The following is a 23,223-nucleotide window of genomic DNA, read 5'->3' as shown; positions in this document are numbered from 1 at the left end:
ATATGAGAGTGTCAACATGATCATAATGCCAACATGCAGTGTTGACCACGTCAACATTCGTCATGTTGACACTGATGAAATGTGGTGACTTATCTGGTACTGCAGGTCTGGCAGCTACAGTCGGGCCTTCTGGGTCCCGTGGCGACGCAGAATGTTGACATTTCACATCATAACTGTCGACATTGTAACTACATCCAAAAATAAGATGTAACAAATGTTATCTTCTAATTTCTGTTTAATGAAAATACCAGAAAATGGGAAAAATTAAATGAGAAAAGTAACAGTAAATGGAAAAACAGAAAATATTAATTGTCTATATTTAGGCAAATAAGTAATAAATATATACTAAAACAGGGATTAGTTTTATTACTTGTATGTAACTCTGGCGAACACTTTTTTTATCTTCGGTTTAAGTTTTATCCAATTCTACTCCTGCATGACATAACCCTTTTTGCAGGACACTGTCCTCTCTCGTAAAGTCAGATATTTGATATGTATATTCCTCACACATCTAAAGGTGCATTAATAACAGATGGCAAGCCCCTGCTCACCTACAAAGCCCCCCATTCTCCTGCAAATTACACAACCAGACCAGACTGCCTACTGCTATAGCTTTTTACAGATACTTTTCAGCTACTAGACTGGTCAGCATGTGGCTTAGTGGGTCATTCCGAGTTGATCGCTAGCTGCCGTTGTTAGCAGTGCAGCGATCAGGCTAAAAATCTGCATTTCTGCGCATGCGTATGGGCTGCAGTGCGCACGCACGACGAACTTTCACAAAAAACTGTGTCGTTTCACACAAGGTCTAGCGACGCTTTTCAGTCGCACTGCTGATCGATGAGTGATTGACAGGAAGTGGGTGTTTCTGGGTGGTAACTGACTGTTTTCGGGGAGTGTGTGTAAAAACGCAGGCATGCCAGATAAAAAGCAGGAGTTGCTGGGGAAATGGGGGAGTGGCTGGCCGAACGCATGGCGTGTTTGTGATGTGAAAACAGGAACTAAACAGACTGAAGTCATCGCAAGGTAGGAGTAAGTCTGCAGCTACTGTGAAACTGCTTGAAAATATTTTGCCGCCGTTCTGCGATCCTTTCGGTCGCACTTCTGCTAAGCTAAGATACACTCCCAGAGGTCAGCGGCTTAGCGTTTGCACTGCTGCTAAAAACAGCTAGCGAGCGATCAACTCGGAATGACCCCCTTAGCCTCTATGGCTTAGCCTCTGAAAGCAGCTGCCAGGCTAGTCTTACTAGCTAGATGTTCATCAGCTGCAGATCCACTCTGTCAGTCCCTCCATTGGTTTCCTGTATTCTACCGTATTCAATCTAAAATACTTTTACTCACACATGGCCATTAACCAAACTACACCAATTTACATCTCTTTGCTTATCTCAAAATAGCTCTCAACCCGACCTCTTTGCTCTTCACAAGATCTAAGTTTCTCATCCACACTCATTACTCACTCCCATGCACAATTGCAGAACTTTCTTCGGGCTGCACCCACTTTGTGGAATGCCCTACCATGCGCAATAAGACTCTCCCCTAGTCTCCAACCTTCCCTGAAAACTCACCTATTCAGACAAGCTTATCACATTCCAGAACCGCTCACTCAACCTTCATAAGCTTTCTTATCCAATTACATCCCCACTGTACAGTCCGCACAAATCCTCCATATATTTTCTCTTTCTTCACTTTCCCTTCTTTCTTACCCTGGTTCATTATTGCAGTGATATGATATTATGCAGCCCACCTAGAACCTTTGCAATAGATAGTCCCTATCCTTGTCTATCCCTCCTATTTCTCTATAGATTGTAAGCTTGCAAGTAGCGCCTTCCTACCTCTATGACTATTTGTTATTACCCAATTTTGTTTTGTCATTGTGTCCTTGTAAAGAGCAATGGAATTTTCTGCGCTATATAAGAAACTGTTAATAAATAAATATGACAGGTGGTGGAAGGGACAAACTAAAGGTGCTTCTTCCTGTTTATATATATAGTTTATATATATATATATATATATATATATATATATATAAACAGGAAGAGGAACAAGCACCTATGGTGTAGTATTTTCTGGTAAAGGTGCACACTCAACACGCTAATAAAAATACTTTGTACCAGATTGTGACTAGTGATGTGCACCGGACATTTTTCGGGTATTGTGTTTTGGTTTTGGATTCGGTTCCGCGGCCGTGTTTTGGATTCGGACGCGTTTTGGCAAAACCTCTGTGAAATTTTTTTGTCGGATTCGGGTGTGTTTTGGATTCGGGTGTTTTTTACAAAAAAACCCTCAAAAACAGCTTAAATCATAGGATTTGGGGGTCATTTTGATCCCATAGTATTATTAACCTCAATAACCATAATTTACACTCATTTCCAGTCTATTCTGAACACCTCACACCTCACAATATTATTATTAGTCCTAAAATTTGCACCGAGGTCGTTGGATGACTAAGCTAAGCGACCCAAGTGGCCGACACAAACACCTGGCCCATCTAGGAGTGGCACTGCAGTGTCAGGCAGGATGGTCGATTTACAAAATAGTCCCCAAACAGCACATGATGCAAAGAAAAAAAGAGGTGCACTGTGGTCGCTGGATGGCTAAGCTAAGCGACACAAGTGGCCGACACAAACACCTGGCCCATCTAGGAGTGGCACTGCAGTGTCAGGCAGGATGGCACTTCAAAAAAATAGTCCCCAAACAACACATGATGCAAAGAAAAATTAAAGAAAAAAGAGGTGCAAGATGGAATTGTCCTTGGGCCCTCCCACCCACCCTTATGTTGTATAAACAGGACATGCACACTTTAACAAACCCATTATTTCAGCGACAGGGTCTGCCACACAACTGTGACTGAAATGACTGGTTGGTTTGGGCCCCCACCAAAAAAGAAGCAATCAATCTCTCCTTGCACAAACTGGCTCTACAGAGACAAGATGTCCACCTCCTCCTCATCGTCCCATTCCTCACCCCTTTCACTGTGTACATCCCCCTCCTCACAGATTATTAATTGTCCCCACTGGAATCCACCATCTCAGGTCCCTGTGTACTTTCTGGAGGCAATTGCTGGTGAATGTCTCCACGGAGGAATTGATTATAATTAATTTTGATGAATATCATCTTCTCCACATTTTCTGGAAGTAACCTCGTACGCCGATTGCTGACAAGGTGAGCGGCTGCACTAAACACTCTTTCGGAGTACACACTGGAGGGGGGGCAATTTAGGTAAAATAATGCCAGTTTCTGCAAGTGCCTCCAAATTGCCTCTTTTTCCTGCCAGTATACGTACGGACTGTCTGACGTGCCTACTTGGATGCGATCACTCATATAATCCTCCACCATTCTTTCAATGGTGAGAGAATCATATGCAGTGACAGTAGACGACATGTCAGTAATCGTTGGCAGGTCCTTCAGTCCGGACCAGATGTCAGCACTCGCTCCAGACTGCCCTGCATCACCGCCAGCAGGTGGGCTCGGAATTCTTAACCTTTTCCTCGCACCCCCAGTTGCGGGAGAAAGTGAAGGAGCAGCTGTTGACGGGTCACGTTCCACTTGACTTGACAATTTTCTCACCAGCAGGTCTTTGAACCTCTGCAGACTTGTGTCTGCCGGAAAGAGAGATCCAACGTAGGTTTTAAATCTAGGATCGAGCACGGTGGACAAAATGTAGTGCTCTGATTTCAACAGATTGACTACCCGTGAATCCTGGTTAAGCAAATTAAGGGCTCCATCCACAAGTCCCACATGCCTAGCGGAATCGCTCTGTTTTAGCTCCTCCTTCAATGTCTCCAGCTTCTTCTGCAAAAGCCTGATGAGGGGAATGACCTGACTCAGGCTGGCAGTGTCTGAACTGACTTCACGTGTGGCAAGTTCAAAGGATTGCAGAACCTTGCACAACGTTGAAATCATTCTCCACTGCACTTGAGTCAGATGCATTCCCCCTCCTTTGCCTATATCATGGGCAGATGTATAGGCTTGAATGGCCTTTTGCTGCTCCTGCATCCTCTGAAGCATATAGAGGGTTGAATTCCACCTCGTTACCACCTCTTGCTTCAGATGATGACAGGGCAGGTTCAGGACTGTTTGCTGGTACTCCAGTCTTCGGCACTCGGAGGCTGAATGCCGAAAGTGGCCCACAATTCTTCGGGCCACTGACAGCATCTCTTGCACGCCCCTGTCGTTTTTTAAAAAATTCTGCACCACCAAATTCAATGTATGTGCAAAACATGGGACGTGCTGGAATTTGCCCAGATGTAATGCACGCACAATATTGCTGGCGTTGTCCGATGTCACAAATCCCCAGGAGAGTCCATTTGGGGTAAGCCATTCTGCGATGATGTTCCTCAGTTTCCGTAAGAGGTTGTCAGCTGTGTGCCTCTTCTGGAAAGCAGTGATACAAAGCATGGCCTGCCTAGGAACGAGTTGGCGTTTGCGAGATGCTGCTACTGGTGCCGCCGCTGCTGTTCTTGCTGCGGGAGGCAATACATCTACCCAGTGGGCTGTCACAGTCATATAGTCCTGAGTCTGCCCTGCTTCACTTGTCCACATGTCCGTGGTTAAGTGGATATTGGGTACAACTGCATTTTTTAGGACACTGGTGACTCTTTTTCTGAGGTCTGTGTACATTTTCGGTATCGCCTGCCTAGAGAAATGGAACCTAGATGGTATTTGGTACCGGGAACACAGTACCTCAATCAAGTCTGTAGTTGCCTGTGAATTAACGGTGGATAACGGAAACACGTTTCTCACCGCCCAGGCTGCCAAGGCCTGAGTTATCCGCTTTGCAGCAGGATGACTGCTGTGATATTTCATCTTCCTCGCAAAGGACTGTTGGACAGTCAAGTACTTACTGGAAGTAGTACAAGTGGTCTTCCGACTTCCCCTCTGGGATGACGATCGACTCCCAGCAGCAACAACAGCAGCGCCAGCAGCAGTAGGCGTTACACTCAAGGATGCATCGGAGGAATCCCAGGCAGGAGAGGACTTGTCAGACTTGCCAGTGACATGGCCTGCAGGACTATTGGCTTTCCTGTGTAAGGAGGAAATTGACACTGAGGGAGTTGGTGGTGTGATTTGCAGGACCTTGGTTACAAGAGGAAGGGATTTAGTGGTCAGTGGACTGCTTCCGCTGTCATCCAAAGTTTATGAACTTGTCACTGACTTATGAAGAATGCGCTGCAGGTGACGTATAAGGGGGGATGTTCCGAGGTGGTTAACGTCCTTACCCCTACTTATTACAGCTTGACAAAGGCAACACACGGCTTGACACCTGTTGTCCGCATTTGTGTTAAAATAATTCCACACCGAAGAGGTGATTTTTTTATGTAATTTGACCAGGCATGTCAATGGCCATATTCGTCCCACGGACAACAGGTGTCTCCCCAGGTGCCTGACTTAAACAAACCACCTCACCATCAGAATCCTCCTTGTCAATTTCCTCCTCAGCGCCAGCAACACCCATATCCTCATCCTGGTGTACTTCAACAGTGACATCTTCAATTTGACTATCAGGAACTGGACTGCGGGTGCTCCTTCCAGCACTTGCAGGGGGCGTGGAAATGGTGGAAGGCGCCACCTCTTCCCGTCCAGTGTTGGGAAGGTCAGGCATCGCAGCCGACACAATTGGACTCTCCTTGGGGATTTGTGATTTAGAAGAAAGCACAGTTCTTTGCTGTGCTTTTGCCAGCTTAAGTCTTTTCATTTTTCTAGCGAGAGGATGAGTGCTTCCATCCTCATGTGAAGCTGAACCACTAGCCATGAACATAGGCCAGGGCCTCAGCCGTTCCTTGCCACTCCGTGTCGTAAATGGCATATTGGCAAGTTTACGCTTCTCCTCAGACGCTTTTAATTTTGATTTTTGGGTCATTTTACTGAACTTTTGTTTTTTGTATTTTACATGCTCTCTACTATGACATTGGGCATCGGCCTTGGCAGACGACGTTGATGGCATTTCATCGTCTCGGCCATGACTAGTGGCAGCAGCTTTCCTATTTTACCCTCCACATTTTTGTTCTCCATTTTTTAATGTGTGGAATTATATGCCAGTATCAATAGCAATGGCCTACTACTATATATACTGCGCACAACTGAAATGCACCACAGGTATGGATGGATAGTATACTTGACGACACAGAGGAAGGTAGAGCAGTGGCCTACTGTACTGTACTGCTATATATTATATACTGGTGGTCAGCAAACTGTGCAAAACTGAAATGCACCACAGGTATGGATGGATAGTATACTTGACGACACAGAGGTAGGTAGAGCAGTGGCCTACTGTACCGTACTGCTATATATTATATACTGGTGGTCAGCAAACTGTGCAAAACTGAAATGCACCACAGGTATGGATGGATAGTATACTTGACGACACAGAGGTAGGTAGAGCAGTGGCCTACTGTACCGTACTGCTATATATTATATACTGGTGGTCAGAAAACTGTGCAGAACTGAAATGCACCACAGGTATGGATGGATAGTATACTTGACGACACAGAGGTAGGTAGAGCAGTGGCCTACTGTACCATACTGCTATATATTATATACTGGTGGTCAGCAAACTGTGCAAAACTGAAATGCACCACAGGTATGGATGGATAGTATACTTGACGACACAGAGGTAGGTAGAGCAGTGGCCTACTGTACCGTACTGCTATATATTATATACTGGTGGTCAGCAAACTGTGCAAAACTGAAATGCACTACAGGTATGGATGGATAGTATACTTTACAACACAGAGGTAGGTAGAGCAGTGGCCTACTGTACTGTACTGCTATATATTATATACTGGTGGTCAGCAAACTGTGCAAAACTGAAATGCACCACAGGTATGGATGGATAGTATACTTGACGACACAGAGGTAGGTAGAGCAGTGGCCTACTGTACCGTACTGCTATATATTATATACTGGTGGTCAGCAAACTGTGCAAAACTGAAATGCACCACAGGTATGGATGGATAGTATACTTGACGACACAGAGGTAGGTAGAGCAGTGGCCTACTGTACCGTACTGCTATATATTATATACTGGTGGTCAGCAAACTGTGCAAAACTGAAATGCACCACAGGTATGGATGGATAGTATACTTGACGACACAGAGGTAGGTAGAGCAGTGGCCTTCTGTACCGTACTCCTATATATTATATACTGGTGGTCAGCAAAATTATGCACTGTACTCCTACTATATACTACAATGCAGCACAGATATGGAGCGTTTTTCAGGCAGAGAACGTATAATACTGGTGGTCACTGGTCAGCAAAACTGTGCACTGTACTCCTCCTATATAATACTGCTGGTCCCCAGTCCCCACAATAAAGCAGTGTGAGCACAGATATATGCAGCACACTGAGCACTGATATGGAGCGTTTTTCAGGCAGAGAACGTATAATACTGGTGGTCACTGGTCAGCAAAACTCTGCACTGTACTCCTCCTATATAATACTGCTGGTCCCCAGTCCCCACAATAAAGCAGTGTGAGCACAGATATATGCAGCACACTGAGCACAGATATGGAGTGTTTTTCAGGCAGAGAACGTATAATACTGGTGGTCACTGGTCAGCAAAACTCTGCACTGTACTCCTCCTATAATACTGCTGGTCCCCAGAATAAAGATTTTTGCAGCCCCCTGAAACAAAGTGAAAGGACGCCAGCCACGTCCTCTCACTATCATTTCCAATGTACGAGTGAAAAATGGCGTCATCGCACGGCTCCTTATATAGAATCCGAATCTCGCGAGAATCCGACAGCGGGATGATGAAGTTCGGGCGCGCTCGGGTTAACCGAGCCATACGGGAGAATCCGAGTCTGCCTCGGACCCGTGTAAAATGGGTGAAGTTCGGGGGGGTTCGGATTCCGAGGAACCGAACCCGCTCATCACTAATTGTGACTTGTGTCAAGCCCATCAAATCACCACCTTGTGATCTCCAGATAATGCCAAGATCTCTTCCTGCAATCTGGATTGTGCACAGGTGCACAATCAGCCTTGGGGAAAGTGCTGCAGAAGTTACACAGTCTCACACTGAAGGTGTAGCAGCTTAGAAGCTGAATGTCTGAATGAAGCTTAAAGCAAGGCTGGGAGAAATCCTGAAAACACTGCAGGACAAGAGATCTCGGTATGATATGGAGAGCACAAGGTAGTGATTCGATGGGCATGACATAAGTCACAATCTGGTAAGCAGTATGTTTATTAGCGTGTTGAGTGTGCACCAGAAAATACTACACCACAAGTGCTTGTTCCTCTTTCTGTTTTTCTCTGGCTATTTACCTAGTGGCATCGCGAGGGACTGTAGAAGAGGAGTGTGTAGGACCAGTAAATTACTCCATTGGATATTGAGACTTCTGCTGATTGTAACACATTTATTCTTTGAAATATTGATCATTGATCTATAATTTGTGGAATATATATATATATTGACAGGCAGAGGCGGTCGCTGGGCGGGAGGGAGCGGGCCAGCGGCGCTTGGCCATCGTTTAGGGGGTGCGGTCCGGGCAACGCAGGCATGCCCGGACCATTGGGGGGGAGGGCCGCGGTGGCAGTGTGATGTCACATGCAGCCGCTGCGACCAGACCAGCGATGAGTAGCTCCCGGCCAGCGCACGGGAGCTGCGCTGGTGGTGAGCTACTCTACCAGTACAAAAGCATCGCTGCCGTGAGATGCTGTTGTACTTGTGCGGTGGGGCAAGGCCTGACATGCGGGGCAGACTAGCCCTGTGCTGGGCATCCCCCCGCATGTCAGGGAAGCTGATCGTAGATGTGCTAAATTTAGCACATCTACAATCAGGTCTGAATCACCCCCATTGTCAATGCGCATCATGGAAAGACCACATAAAGTATAAGCCCTACAAGGGCAATTAGCACCTTTGCTTAAGCCTTGGACTTGTATTTTCATAAAACAGTGGCTGAGATAGAAACAAACTGAATTTCTACACATTATAATCAAATAAATGAAACAAACATTTTTGACAAACACCAGTGCAGAACAATTAGTGTTTAAATAAAAATGAGCAACAAAAACAATTGTTTACTGTATAAATAATATGTAGAACTAGCATTTGCCTGTGGCTTTGCTCGCGTATATGTCTGTTATTGCTCAGCGGAACTAATTTTATAAAGACAGTAGTGCCATCTAATATTATGTATATTTTTTTATTGTACACATTGATCACAAAAATTCTTCCCAAACAATATTTAAAGTTTTTCTGTCAGGGATTAACACAAAAAGATGATTTTGCCTACTAACTCATGAGCAAGCCATGTAAAGCTGCCCCTGGGAGCAGCAGCTAGTCCTGAGATTCTCACCTGCAGCCCTGAGCATATTCCTCTGCAAATTGTTGATCATCATAGTGAAGCAGACATTTAGAGGAAACTGGCTGCAGGCACTTGATTTGAAATGGAAAATTGTTGAATGTTGCAAGTAACATGACCAGTGACTCTGTAATATATATCAACTCATATTGGGGGTAATTCCAAGTTGATCGCAGCAGGAAATTTTTTAGCAGTTGGGCAAAACCATGTGCACTGCAGGTGGGGCAGATATAACATGTGCAGAGAGAGTTAGATTTGGGTGTGGTGAGTTCAATCTGCAATCTAAATTGCAGTATAAAAATAAAGCAGCCAGTATTTACCATGCACAGAAACTAAATAACCCACCCAAGTCTAACTCTCTCTGCAAATGTTATATCTGCCTCCCCTGCAGTGCACATGGTTTTGCCCAACTGCTAAAAAATTTCCTGCTGCGATCAACTTGGAATTACCCCCATGGGCCCTCATTCCGAGTTGTTCACTCGCAAGCTGCTTTTAGCAGCTTTACACACGCTAAGCCGCCGCCTACTGGGAGTGAATCTTAGCTTCTTAAAATTGCGAACGAAAGATTCTCAAAATTGCGACCACACACCTCTTAGCAGTTTCTGAGTAGCTCCAGACTTACTCGGCATCTGCGATCAGTTCAGTGCTTGTCGTTCCTGGTTTGACGTCACAAACACACCCAGTGTTCGCCCAGACACTCCTCCGTTTCTCCAGCCACTCCCGCGTTTTTCCCAGAAACGGTAGCATTTTTTCGCACACACCCATAAAACGGACAGTTTCCGCCCAGAAACACCCACTTCCTGTCAATCACATTACGATCACCAGACCGAAGAAAAAACCGTGAGTAAAATACCTAACTGCATAGCAAATTTACTTGGCGCATTCGCAGTGCGGACATTGCGCATGCGCACTAAGCGGAAAATCGCTGCGATGCGAAAAAATTTACAGAGCGAACAACTCGGAATGACCACCATTGTGCGTTACCATAGCTTGTAGTTTTTGGCTTGGTGAGTTATCTACTGGATTGACATGTAAAGTGAAACTTCATGAATCAAGATAACTTGCCTGATTTGTGATTAATACACAGTACAATTTTCATATATACATACATATAGTCATTTTGTACCTGAGGAGCATGCACACTGCACATGCCTAGTGTCAAGCATCTGTTTGTTCCTTTAGTGCTCCTCTTATACATAGCTCTGTTTTTTCTAGGTCACTAGGCTATGCAATAGTGAAAACGCTATCCAAATGTGTCCAGTAGTTTTTGTGTGATACCAGAACAGAGCCACAAACAGACAAGAATTCTGGAAAAAAAAAGATTTTTCTTCACCATATTTCATAAACAGTCATATTTCACATACATACAGAAGATATATATATTATTTTAAATTGCTATATACAGGCACAATCCTTACAATGTTATTATATGTATAATCAATACAAGCATCAAGAAATAGTAAGCTCTTATAAAGTTTAATAGTTCAATAAAGTGGAATTCAAACATTCCCCTTAAGGGGGGTACTCACGGAGCGATAATCTAATTAATCTGACTAGATTGCTTAGATTTAAAGCATGATCGCTCCGTGTGTACCCCCTACAGTGATAGCGATGCGCAGCCCCGCGCATCGCTATCTCTGGTGCTAGTTTGGCCTGCATGCAGGCTTAATCTAGCAGGTCGCTGGGTGAAATGAGCGCCCCCCCCTGCTCCCCCTGCACGCTCAGTACACATCGCGCTGTGCTGAGCGGGGGGAGAGATATGTGCTGAGCGGTTCGCTTAGCACACATCTCTCCCTAGATCTGCCCGTGAATACGGGCCTTTAGATGTTGTGGTTAACTATTGATCTACACATGCACATATTTAGAGACAGACTGAAATGTAGATAGAAGTAATGACTGATTCTACAAGTTGTCGAAGGCCTGTAATATTGTTGAGGCTGTCCAGAGGAAGGAGTAATGCATGTCCCTTTCAACCCCTTTCTGACTATTGTGGTCTGTGGCTTGACCCTATTTAATATGGGATGCTTGCCCGCATAGTACCATCCCCCAACCCACACTAACTACCTGGTTTTTACCCAGACTTTCAACTTCTCCATCTGACATTTGTTGATGATTCCAGGCAGCACAATGCTGGATCCCCTCACACACATACACCATTGTAGAAGCAGTACCGTGTCCAGTGCTTGCTCCCCTCCCACGCACACAGTCTCTTACTCTTATCTTCTCAGGCTGGTCACTTCATGGGCTACGAGGCAAATGAGGAACACAGACGTACTCCTCTGGTTGGCAGGGTATGAGTAATCAAGAGTATCTGTTGAGCCGGTCTTCCTGGTCTGTGGGCCTCATTTGCACTTGAATGAAGAACTTCAACTTGTCCGTTAACCCAAAAATACATCAGTACACTTACCATTCTATGTTTTGTGTTAAGAGATGTGCTTCAAATCTAGTGTATACATATGTCCTGTGTCTGATGCAAAAATAAAGACATCATCATCATCATCAATATTTAAACTTACACAAGGCTTATAGGTTGTACAATGATACGCATCTCTTAAGGTCCTATCTGAAAGATGCGTCTAAAACCAAATCTCTAAGTGGTCTGGATGACTTCATGCCCGGACTTTACAATGGATGCCCATGATTCTCATTTCTGTATAATCTAACTCTCTTCAGCAAAATAAATTAATTCAGCTGTGCATGATTAAATATATCCATATAACATGACCGGTTTTTGTTACTTGAGGACTGTCTTACTGGAAGTAATGAATAAGGCTAAATTGATTCTGTAACTGGACATTTTTATTTTTATCACAACCAACTGAAAATGTGGCCAAACACAAGTCTCAGATTTACATGAACCACATTCTAAATGACGTCCTATCGGTTCGTGTTTATTTAACACATTTTGTCCATGTTAATTAAGGATGAAATATTACAATTTATGAAAGTGACATAAACGTTGACAAAGAGCCTGTAGTTAGCACTTATACATCTATAATGTTCAAAACAGTATTGGACATAATACATAAAAAGTAATCAAAAATAATCATTTGGAAAAACTGTTAAACTAACTTACTGTGACAGATGAAATTTATAAAGCACATATTTGCTATTCCTAAAAATAATGCTAGGCTTCTCTTTCTGTCAATGCAATGCTTGTTACTTTTGCTTACTCTTAGTATAATATAACTACATTAAAATATTCATATTAGTATGCTACTAATAGAAATCTTAATTTCTTTGTTGCTAAAGAACAATAATATATAGATATAGATATTCTGAGCCCATAATGCCAAAGTGGTTACTTCCCCTGATTGCTCACTCCATGCATTACCAGTTCCTTGAAAGACATATACACAAATACATTTAAATTGATTTAATTATGCCTCCCAACTTGCCTGACTTAGGTATGTACCACTCACTGTTGGCATCAATGAAGAGGTATCTCCAAGGGATGAGAGAGATGTTGAAGGCACCCTAGCACTTCAGAAGAGCAAGTCACACCTCTGGTGAAAATAGTAATAAAATCTCTAATTTTTTACTTTCTTAATATTGATTTTTACAGATGGTGAGCTATTATCATGACATCATTATGTCATGTGATTACAATCACATAGTGCATTGGTTCTCACACTGTGTGCCGTGGCAACCTGGGGTGCCTCAGGACACTTGCAGGGCTGCCTTGGATTGGTGGTCCAGGACCAATTCAAATTATTTATGGTCAATGTAATAAGCAAAACCAGGTAGAGCACGTTATACACATTGCACCAGGTAGAGCACATTATACATATTGTGCCAGGCAGAGCACATTACAGACATTGCACCAGGTAGAGTACATTATACATATTGTGCCAGGCAGAGCACATTACAGACATTGCACCAGGTAGAGCACGTTATACACATTGCACCAGGTAGAGCACATTATACACATTGCACCAGGTAAAGCACGTTATACACTTTGCGCCAGGTAAATTGATGAGAAAGGTACACTGGTGAGTAGGTGACACATTGAGCACTAAGATGGTTGGGAGGTGGGGCCATAGTTGGGTAACAAGCTAGGGTTTGATACTGATGAGCAACTGGGGCCATGGGTTTCATACTGATGAGCAACTGGGACCACTGACTGGTAATGAAAGCATGTAGAAAAAAGTGGCAAATGGAAATAGTTCAATGAATGAGAAATGTACAGTATGTGCTGTTTAGTAATATATAAAGATAGAAAAAGAAGATAAGAGTATAGAGCTGATGCAGAGTTTATATATATATATATATATATATATATATATATATACAATTTGCTAAGTGTATCTTGTGTGTTTTCACACTATGCATGCTCTGGAACCAAGTCTACCTAAGCACAGTATGGGTGTGTGCTGAAGTTTCAGTTATGGCAATAAGTCAATAGAATTAATAAAAGCTTATAAACCTTGAAGGGTGCTGTACACTTTAGCTAAAGAAGTAAATCTCTGAAAATACTTTACAAACCATTCACCTATGCTTAGAATTGTCCTTTTAAAGACAGTCAATTAAATGACAGGTAATGGAACAGCAACAGCTGTATTTAGTGTTCAGCCCACCAGGAAAATGTCATTAGTTTGTATAATTACTACCAATACAGATTTACATTTCTCGCTAAAGGTTTGTCTGCTTCTGCAAACCTCTACCTACACATAAACGTGTAATGCAGTTTCACTGAAACAGACCATCACTATAATATTGGTTAATAAATGTAAATATCATGACGCGGAACCTCAAATGATCACTTTGCAGTATGATACTTTGTAAACTGATGTACGGTAGATTGCATTTGCACTATGCTTGCGCAGCCACTTATACCTGCATGTACCTGGATGGGCAGATCTGTGCAGGACAGGACATTTTAAAGTATACCAAATAAGGGTGTGTGTGCGCAATTGTGCACACATACAGACTGAGGAGAATATACATATACCCCTCCCTGAGAAATCCATATGAAAAGCAGGTGTTAGTGACAGGTGCAAATAATGGAAAATGGACATTGAAGGTCGCTGGCATGAGCAAAGCGTTGTGATTGGATGTTTGTGAGCACTGATTATGCTGCTCTGAGCCTGGTTAAGGAAATCCTTTTCAGAGGTTTCATTTTTGGTGCACAGAAGATGGGGAGTAATAAAGACATGTTTGTAGTTTAATTGATGCCTAATACTAAATGCATTTGTTTAAAACCAAATGAATGGTTCCCAGCACGTGCACACGTTAGTATCTGTAATGTGTGCCTGGCGTAAACAAGATACATTTGTGACTGTTGTTGACCACAGAACCTTGAGGTCTGCATATGTTAGGATATTGGGGGTGGTTCAGATCTGAACGCTGCTGTGCGTTTTTTCACAGCGGGCGATAAGGTCCTAACTGCACATGCGTATGCACCGCAATGCGCACGCATGTCGTACAAAAACAACGGGCATCGCCAGTAAGTGATGGGATGGTGCGAAAAATCTGTTTCCAGAGGCGTTCGCAATGTGATTGAAATGAGGTCGTTTGTGGGTGGCAACTGACTGTTTATTGGGAGTGTCCGGAAAACCACAGATGTTACCAAGCATTTTCAGGGAGGGTGTTTCACATCAGCTCCAGTCCCGATCAGCCTCTTTTCATCGCACTGGAGGAGTAAGTTCTGGGTTGCACAGACGGCACACACTGTATTTTCGCACCTTGCATACACATGCGATCGCACACTTGCGTGGCAAATTTACACTCCCACTGGAGGCGGTGACTATCTGATCACAGGACAGCAAAACTAGCAGCCCAGTGATCAGATCTGAATTACCCCCATTGTTTGCATACAATTTTAAAAGTAATTTTGCAACCATCTCTGGATCAGCCTCTAGGTGTCACTGTAGGAGCAATAAAATGCGTTTAAATTCCAGCACGAAGAGGAAATAGCCCTTTTTGTTATTAGCATCTCTAAGGTTATAAAGTTGTATAAATGTAATTATGTGTGTGTGCATTTTATTGATAATTATATTGTACTGTTTTAATGTTTATTTTATTGTTACCATATTCAAAATGTAATTTAGGGTGGATGTGGATATGGCTGCAGCTACATATACTGGCAGTCTGTCTTCCATATACAACATTATGCAAATACCTCACTTTGTGTAGGGCCATGTATATGGAAGTGCAAGGCCTGAGACACCCACTTTTAGCATCCATAGACGCTGTAATACTGCCTGCTGCATCTTTGGATGCCATTATTGGTTGTACCATTGAAATCTGCACTAGCCCTATGGCTGTTGAAGATTTTTCATCTGAGTATGGCCTCTAAAGCAGAGGCGGAACTAGCAGCGGTGCAGCTAGTGCATTGCACCTGGGCCCGCTGCAGTGAAGCAGCCAGAGGCATTACAATGAGTCAGACTGGGTGGGAGAGCCGTTTATGAGCTGTTGGTGACCATACTTGAGGATGAAAGGAGGAGACGCTTGTTAATGAGGACCCAGAGGGTCATTCCGAGTTGATCGCTCGCTAGCTATTTTTTGCCGCGCTGCGAACAGATAGTCGCCGCTTATAGGGGAGTGTCTGTTTGTTTTGCAGGACGCAAGTGCAGCCGAGCGGTACAAAAAAGTTTTGTGCAGTTTCTGAGTAGCTCAGAACTTACTCAGCCACTGCAATCACTTCAGCCTGTTCTTGCCCGGAATTTGACGTCAGACGCCAGCCCTGCAAACGCTTGGACATGCCTACATTTTTCCAAACACTCCCAGAAAACGGTCAGTTGCCACCCACAAACGCCCTCTCCTTGCAGTCTCCTTGCAATCGGCTGTGCGAATGGATTCTTCGTTAAATCCATTGCTCAGCAACGATCCGCTTTGTACCCGTATGAAGCGCCTGCGCATTGCGGTGCATACGCATGCGCAGTAGTGAACTGATTGCAGCGCAGCGAAAAATCCTAGCGCGCGATCAGGTCGCAATGACCCCTCAGTTTGCTACAACAACAGCTGCCTCTTTAAACATTTTATTTTTATTTGTTTATATCTGCTTACTGTGAAACAATAAAATAAATTTTTTATGAACTTTCTCTCCTGTTTATGTGCCTTTGCACCATTTGTGAGGGGTTTACTGCACCTGGAAATAAGGAGGAAAGTAAGACTTCTACTGTAAAGATCCACCTGATGTGCCTATCTTTACTACCACTATTGTGAGCAATTAAGGATAATTACGTGTGACTTATGTGGTGAAATATTTGAACATATCTGTATTTGTACTGTTTTCAGACCCGGCCCGAGCATATTTCTTTTTAGTAAGCAAATTCAATTTTTGGTGCCCTTTGATGGGATAAACTTCTTAAAGAGACAGCGCTTGCCACAAAAAGGTGTGTGGTCTCACAAGAAATGAGCGGGGCAGACAATTTTATCCCAGTCTGCAGAGCCACATATACATGGGCCACTGACCACATATAACCAGGAACACACCTAGCCATGATCTTTACTAGACGCCTACGTGACACCAATCTCATGGCGTTGACTTACCAGCAAACTCTCTATGCTGATAGGTGAGCGTGGATTTCTCACTGAGGGGGGGGGGGGGGAGAGCATGGAGAAAATAGGATTTTGGTACTTACCAGGTAAATCCTTTTCTTTGAATCCATAGGGGGCACTGGAGTACTCTTGGGATATGGACGGTTCCACAGGAACTAGGCACTAAATAAATTAAAATTTGAGACTACTCCTCCCCTCCATATCCCAGAGTACCTCAGTGTTTTTTTTACTGAGCCGAACAGGAGCTATAGAGGTTGACAATGGAGAATTACATATAAGAAAACGGACAACAATAAAGTTGACACATAACGTTACTGACAACTAACAGTTGACACCAAACCCGATAGAACTTGCTAATTTGAACCAGTCGGTGAGAGTGTGTTACCATAAGATTCTCTGAACCTACCACAAACCAGGTATAACTGCTCTGGGTGGGCGTCCAGTGCTCCCTATGGATTCAAAGAAAAGGATTTACCTGGTAAGTACCAAAATCCTATTTTCTTTTTCATCCACTAGGGGTCACTGGAGTACTCTTGGGACGTACCAAAGTTTCCCCCGTGGGCGGGAGAGCTGTTTGGCACCTGTAACACTAGACGGCCAAAGCTAGATGCTGATGCCGCAAAAGTATCAAACTTGTAAAAGCGCACAAACGTGTGCACTGAAGACCATGTAGCCGCACGGCAAAGCTGTGTCGTAGAAGCTCCACGACCAGCTGCCCATGACGTTCCCACAGAACGTGTGGAATGAGCTGTTACTGATGTAGGCGGCTGTAACCTAGCATGAAGGTAAGCCTGACGTATATGGTCAGTTTTATCCATCTGGATAAGGTCTGCTTAGAAGCTGGCCAACCCATCTTGGCCGCATCATAGAGGACAAACAATGTATCCGTCTTACGAACTGTAGACGTTCGGGCTACATAAACGCGTAGTGCGCGTACCACATCCAAGGTTCCAGAATCTCCTGTTAACACAGGAACTACTATTGGTTGATTGATGTGAAAAGAGGACACTACTTTTGGTAGGGAGAAAAATTGTTTTCCAAGTGAGAAACTTAATATCCACTTGTTGTAAGGGTTCGAAATAAAAAGACTGTAAGAAATCTAAAACCAGATTCAAGTCCCATGGCGCAGTAGGTGGAGTGAATGGAGGCTGTACTCTGAGGACACCCTGCATAAAGGTGTGAACCGACGGCAATAGAGCCAATCTTCTTTGAAAATAAATTGACAACGCAGATATCTGCACTTTTAGTGTGGAGAAACGCAGACCTCCATCTAACCCCATCTGTAGAAATAAAAAAAGACTTGAAAACTTGAAAGATGATGTCGGAAACTTCCGAGCTTCACACCAACCTATATAGGCACGCCAAATTCTGTAATAATGAGCTGCCATAACCGGCTTCCTAGCTCGTAACATGGTTGGTATAACCGATTCTGGAATGCCCTCTCTTCTTAAGAGGGCTGTCTCAACAGCCACCCCGTCAAACGCAGCCGCGCTAAATCGGGGTAAAGGAACGGACCCTGTTGTAACAGGTCCGGATGTAGTGGGAGCGGCCAAGGATCGTCTGCGAGTAGACCGCAGAGATCCGAGAACCAAGCTCTCCGAGGCCAAAGAGGCGCCACTAGTATGACTGTGATGGACTCTCTTTTGATCCGTTTTAGCAACAGAGGGAGCAGTGGAAACGGTGGAAACAGATACACGAGACTGTATGGCCACGTGATTGTGAGAGCATCCACCAACACTGCCTTTGGATCTCTCGTTCTGGACACGTACTGGGGCGTTTGATGATTGTGGCGAGATGCCATCAGGTCCACTTGCGGGTAACCCCACTTCTGGACCAGCATGTGAAACAGTTCTGGATTTAATGCCCATTCTCCTGGATGAAAATCCAGACGGCTGAGATAATCCGCCTCCCAGTTGTCCACTCCCGGAATGAATACTGCCGCCAATATCACTTGGTGATACTCGGCCCAATTGAGGATTCGAGCTACTTCCCGCATTGCCATACGGCTTTTCGTTCCTCCTTGTTTGTTGATGTATGCGACCGCCGTCGCATTGTCTGACTGCACCTGAACAGCCTGAGCCTGCAGCATGTGCACTGCTTGTCGTAGCGCATTGTAAATTGCCCGGAGTTCCAGGACATTTATAGACAGCAATCTTTCGTGAGCCTCCCAGATACCCTGGAGCTGATAATTTTGAACTACAGCTCCCCAACCTCTGAGACTCGCGTCCACAGTGAGAATTATCCAATTCCAGGCACAGAACCGTTTCCCTGCAGTTAGATTCTGTACTTTGAGCCACCAGAGTAGAGACACTCTGGCCCTTGGAGACAACCTCACCCTGCGGTGAATCTGCAGAAGCGAGCCCGACCACTGTGCGAGCACATCCAGTTGAAAAGGACGTGAGTGAAGTCTTCCGAACTAGCGATTCGAAAGCTGCCACCATTGTGCCTAATAGGCGAATGCACAAATGAACCGAGACTGTGCGTGGCTTGAGCATTAATTGTACCAGATGACGAATGACCTGTACTTTCTGTTTGGGTAGGTAAATTCTTTGATTTACCGTATCGAGAATCATACCTAGGAATTGAAGTCGTTGAGACGGAATCATTCAGGAATTTGCGTAGACAATGGTAGGAAATCAGATTTTTCCCCCACTTGGTCTGCGATCTATTCTCGTTTGGAATCCGACTCCGTCTGGTAGGAACGTAGCCAAAGTGGACGTTGTGCGCCACTAGCGAAGCTGAAAACGCAAAAACCAACTGCCAACGTCCACAGAAGCTGTAGGCAGCAAGAAGTGTAAGGTGGTCTTTGTTTAGGGCAAACCTGAACTGGAGTGCCCTGCCACTACAGCCTTGTTACCTCAAACCCTTACCAAAGCAGGGTGAAGCAATAGCCCTACTGCTATGTAGGGTACACTCCGATAGGTAGTTAAACGCCCAATAATTGTAATTGTCTCTCATTGGAAATTGTTCAGCCTTCGCTGAGAACCTGACGTACTGGCCTGGTGCTATGAGGGCTGGCGGCGAATCGACCGCAACAATCTAGCTGAAACAGTCAATTTTTCCTCTCAGGCAGTACATGCGCCCGCATTCCCCCCAAAGAGGACCGGTAAGGGTCTGTCTGTGCAGTCGTATTTGTCCGACACACTGTGTGACCGACTTTGCAGCGAAGCTGCTTGTTTGACTATGCATTAGACTTAGTGATCATGTACCCCGACCAGTAAGTACACCACGGAAGTAACGTGTGTATAAACCTGCATTACCGTGCATGTGGTTACCAGCAATAGTGAATCTTCCCGTACAGTCATGCTGCCCATATACATATATCCAGATATATCCTGATTCAGAGGTATAATAATTCTTAGAAGTCTGAAACTAAATGTGACCTCTCACAGGCTTAAAAACCTGAGATGTCTGCTGCTTAACTGCAGCTTAGTTAATGGGCCCTATCTAGTGGCCAGCGCCGGGAGCGGGCTCTAGGGAGCGGGCTCTGGGGAGCTATCATGACTGTAAAACCTATGGTAGGTTTATATTGATAGTGTAAGCCCAAACTGAGCTAACCAGAATGTATATTTTTAACAGTTTAAACTAGCATGCATTAGTATGCAATCTAGTTGGATCACCAGTTTCCTCCCAGATGGCAGAACAATATGCAACACTGCTTAGCTTCCAAGATCAGATGAGATTGGGCGCATCCAGTGTGGTGTGGCTGTAGATTAAAAATACCTACAGCACCTTGTATTCCCAGGTGGCTAACCAGTCCCAACACTGCTTAGCTTCCAAGATCAGATGAGATTGGGTGTATCCAGTGTGGTGTGGCTAAGTGAATTAAGCAAAGCAGCTGCAGGTGAGACCTGAACTCACAATGCTTGCAGTGCTCCACAGATACTGTTTTATAAGCACCATGTGCTGACCAATTGTATAACACATCTTACTTTACAACAGTGAACAAAGCCAGTATTTGGCTGACCACAGCCATGATTCAGATTTACAGTCTTTAGGATAATATCATTATAAACAGTTATGATAAAAATAATAGTAAGAGTGTAATACACTCTTACAGACATGGCAGGGAAACTGCTTTTTAGTCTTTGCTGGTGTCTTACTCATTATGCAGATAGACAATACAAAATACAAAGACAGACAACTTGCGCGACTCAGTAAATAGCACTAAGGTGTCTCTATAAATATATATCTGGCCAAGTGCAGTGCACGCCAGCAATATGCCTGATCCCAAATTCCCCTTAACACCCCTGCGCCTTCAATGGAGGAGAGATGTAATACAGGAAATTCTGGAAATACAACAGGAAAAACAACAGGAAGCATGGTTAAATATGTCCCCATGCTCACAGTATAACACAATGTGCAGACTTATAATTATGTAAGCAGATTTAATAAACATCTTATGTTGCATTCAAACCTGCACATATAACTTGTATCCTGTTTAACAAAGACTTAATAGCCTATTGTAATACATATGCAGCGCTGCTGTATTCTAGTAAACATACTTTCCCTTTTATCAACAAGAGTTGAACATGAGATTTTATCCAGTGACCCTGACATTTCTGTGTGCAGGGAACATCACTGTGGCTGCAAAGTAACTCACTAGGCTATGGAGCCTGCCTTTTACAACTAACTCTCATTTGTGTGCCCCCCCCCCCCCCCCCCCCGCGCTGCATGTACCGCCGCTCTCTATACACGGAGCCGGGCTATGGTGGAGAGGGAGCCGGAAGCGGCATCGAGGGCCGGGGAGCGCGCTGCATAGAGCCGTCGAGCGGCCTATGCATAAATACACATGGCCGGCGCGGCTCAGAGCGGCGGGGAGGCAGCGTAATCAGCGGCGCTGTTAGCGGCGGCGGGCGGCTGAAAGCAGCGGCGGGCAGCCACACACACAGTATCCCCATACAGCGGGGCAGCAGCGTGAGCTGACCGCCCCATCCCAACATACCTGGACCCTGTGGTGAGGGCTATGATGGGGCTTCTTCTGTAAGCTCCGTCCAGCCTTTTCTGCAAGGAGTCCTGCACGTGGTGGTGAGGGAGCTCTTTCAGAGAGGCCCGACACCCACAGCTGCTTCAGCAGCTTCCACTATCCCGGACCCTTGCCTTTCTGAAAGGGGGGAAGGGATGTGGAACATTGAAAAAAATCAAAAGAAATCCAATAATTGTGGACCAACTCCACAAGCCTTGTTGCTCTGTGAGCACCGAAAAAACACTGAGGTACTCTGGGATATGGAGGGGAGGAGTAGTCTCAAATTTTAATTTATTCAGTGCCTAGTTCCTGTGGAACCGTCCATATCCCAAGAGTACTCCAGTGACCCCTAGTGGGTGAAAAAGAAATACACACTGCGGCTGGAGGGAGGACATGGAGACATATACACTGGGGCCTGGTGGTACATACACACTTGTGTGGCTGGAGACAAACACTGGTGACTAGGTTTGGGGGTGTTGTGGTGACAGTCGCACTGGAGACATAGAAACACATACACTGGTGACTGGGGAGAGAGAAAAGTACAGTGTAAAGGGAGCAGGGTGCTCAGACAGGAACTGAGCACAGAGGGGAGGAAGAGCACAGGTTTGATGGAGTCTTCCTCTTACCAGTGTGGCCAGCTGTGGGGTCTGACTCATGAATAGATAAGCCACTTCATTTACCATTGTTCTCCTGACCTAGAGGTGGAGCTAAAGCTGATGGGCACATTACATCAGTTTGCCGGCGCCCGCCCCCCAAGAACGTCTTTTTGTATGGGCTCAATGGGTACTTTCCCAAGGCCCCAAGAGTATAAGAGCCCTAGGCTGAAAGCTGAGGGTCACCTTTTTTTCAGGGGTACCATATTTTTTAAAATCGTCACTGGTGAACTGGAGATATCCGACTTTAAAGCAGTGGTTCCCAGGGCCGGTGCAAGGTAATTTGGCACCCTAGGCAAAACTCATGACCAGCCGCATCCCACCCCCCTCCCCCCATGCACACCCCCTTAGAAGAAAAAGTGTTGAGTTGATATATTTATGTCTGTGTTCAACTGGCATTGTGCGGTGACCTCTGTTTGGCCGGCTGGTGGGCTTGTTCCTGTGTACAGTGTGGACCTCTCGCAGCTGGTGCCACTGTGATTGGTCAGTGGATGTGGGGGCATGTGGGAGAGCAGTAGTGTATCTGCAGGTCACAGTGTGCAAATAACAAATATTACACATACTGTATAAACTTTGTGTTTGTTGGAAACTTTTTGCAACAATATTTGATAAAGTGTGTCTGCATGGGACAAAAGTTTATTTATTTATTTATAGGATAGTATTTTTGAGCAGGGCATAGTATTTTGTATATTAATAAGTGTATTTCCCATTAGTTTTGACCTGGGTGCAATGAGGTGGCAGCTGGCACTCCCTAATGCCACTGAGGTATACAGTGGCAGACCCAGAGCAAAATGACTG

The 23,223-nt window shown here is 44.7% G+C and overlaps 1 protein-coding gene and 1 long non-coding RNA gene across 2 annotated transcripts in view; one reads left to right on the top strand and one right to left on the bottom strand.

Annotated features, from left to right (window-relative positions):
- Window positions 1-7,978: 7,978 nt before the first annotated feature.
- POU2AF3 (POU class 2 homeobox associating factor 3) overlaps window positions 7,979-23,223 on the top strand; it is a 71,670-nt gene continuing 56,425 nt past the window's right edge. Inside the window, exon 1 of the mRNA XM_063941905.1 lies at window positions 7,979-8,169. The gene's annotated coding sequence lies outside the window, so the exon portion shown is untranslated. The remainder of the gene's footprint in view (window positions 8,170-23,223) is intronic.
- Window positions 10,430-23,223, bottom strand: part of LOC134965511 (uncharacterized) — a 62,583-nt gene continuing 49,789 nt past the window's right edge. The window contains exon 5 of the long non-coding RNA XR_010188407.1: window positions 10,430-10,610. This is a non-coding gene — a long non-coding RNA (uncharacterized LOC134965511). The remainder of the gene's footprint in view (window positions 10,611-23,223) is intronic.

Source organism: Pseudophryne corroboree, chromosome 10, assembly GCF_028390025.1.
Source record: "Pseudophryne corroboree isolate aPseCor3 chromosome 10, aPseCor3.hap2, whole genome shotgun sequence".
Lineage (NCBI taxonomy): Eukaryota > Metazoa > Chordata > Amphibia > Anura > Myobatrachidae > Pseudophryne > Pseudophryne corroboree.
This window is presented reverse-complemented; position numbering and strand designations above follow the sequence as displayed.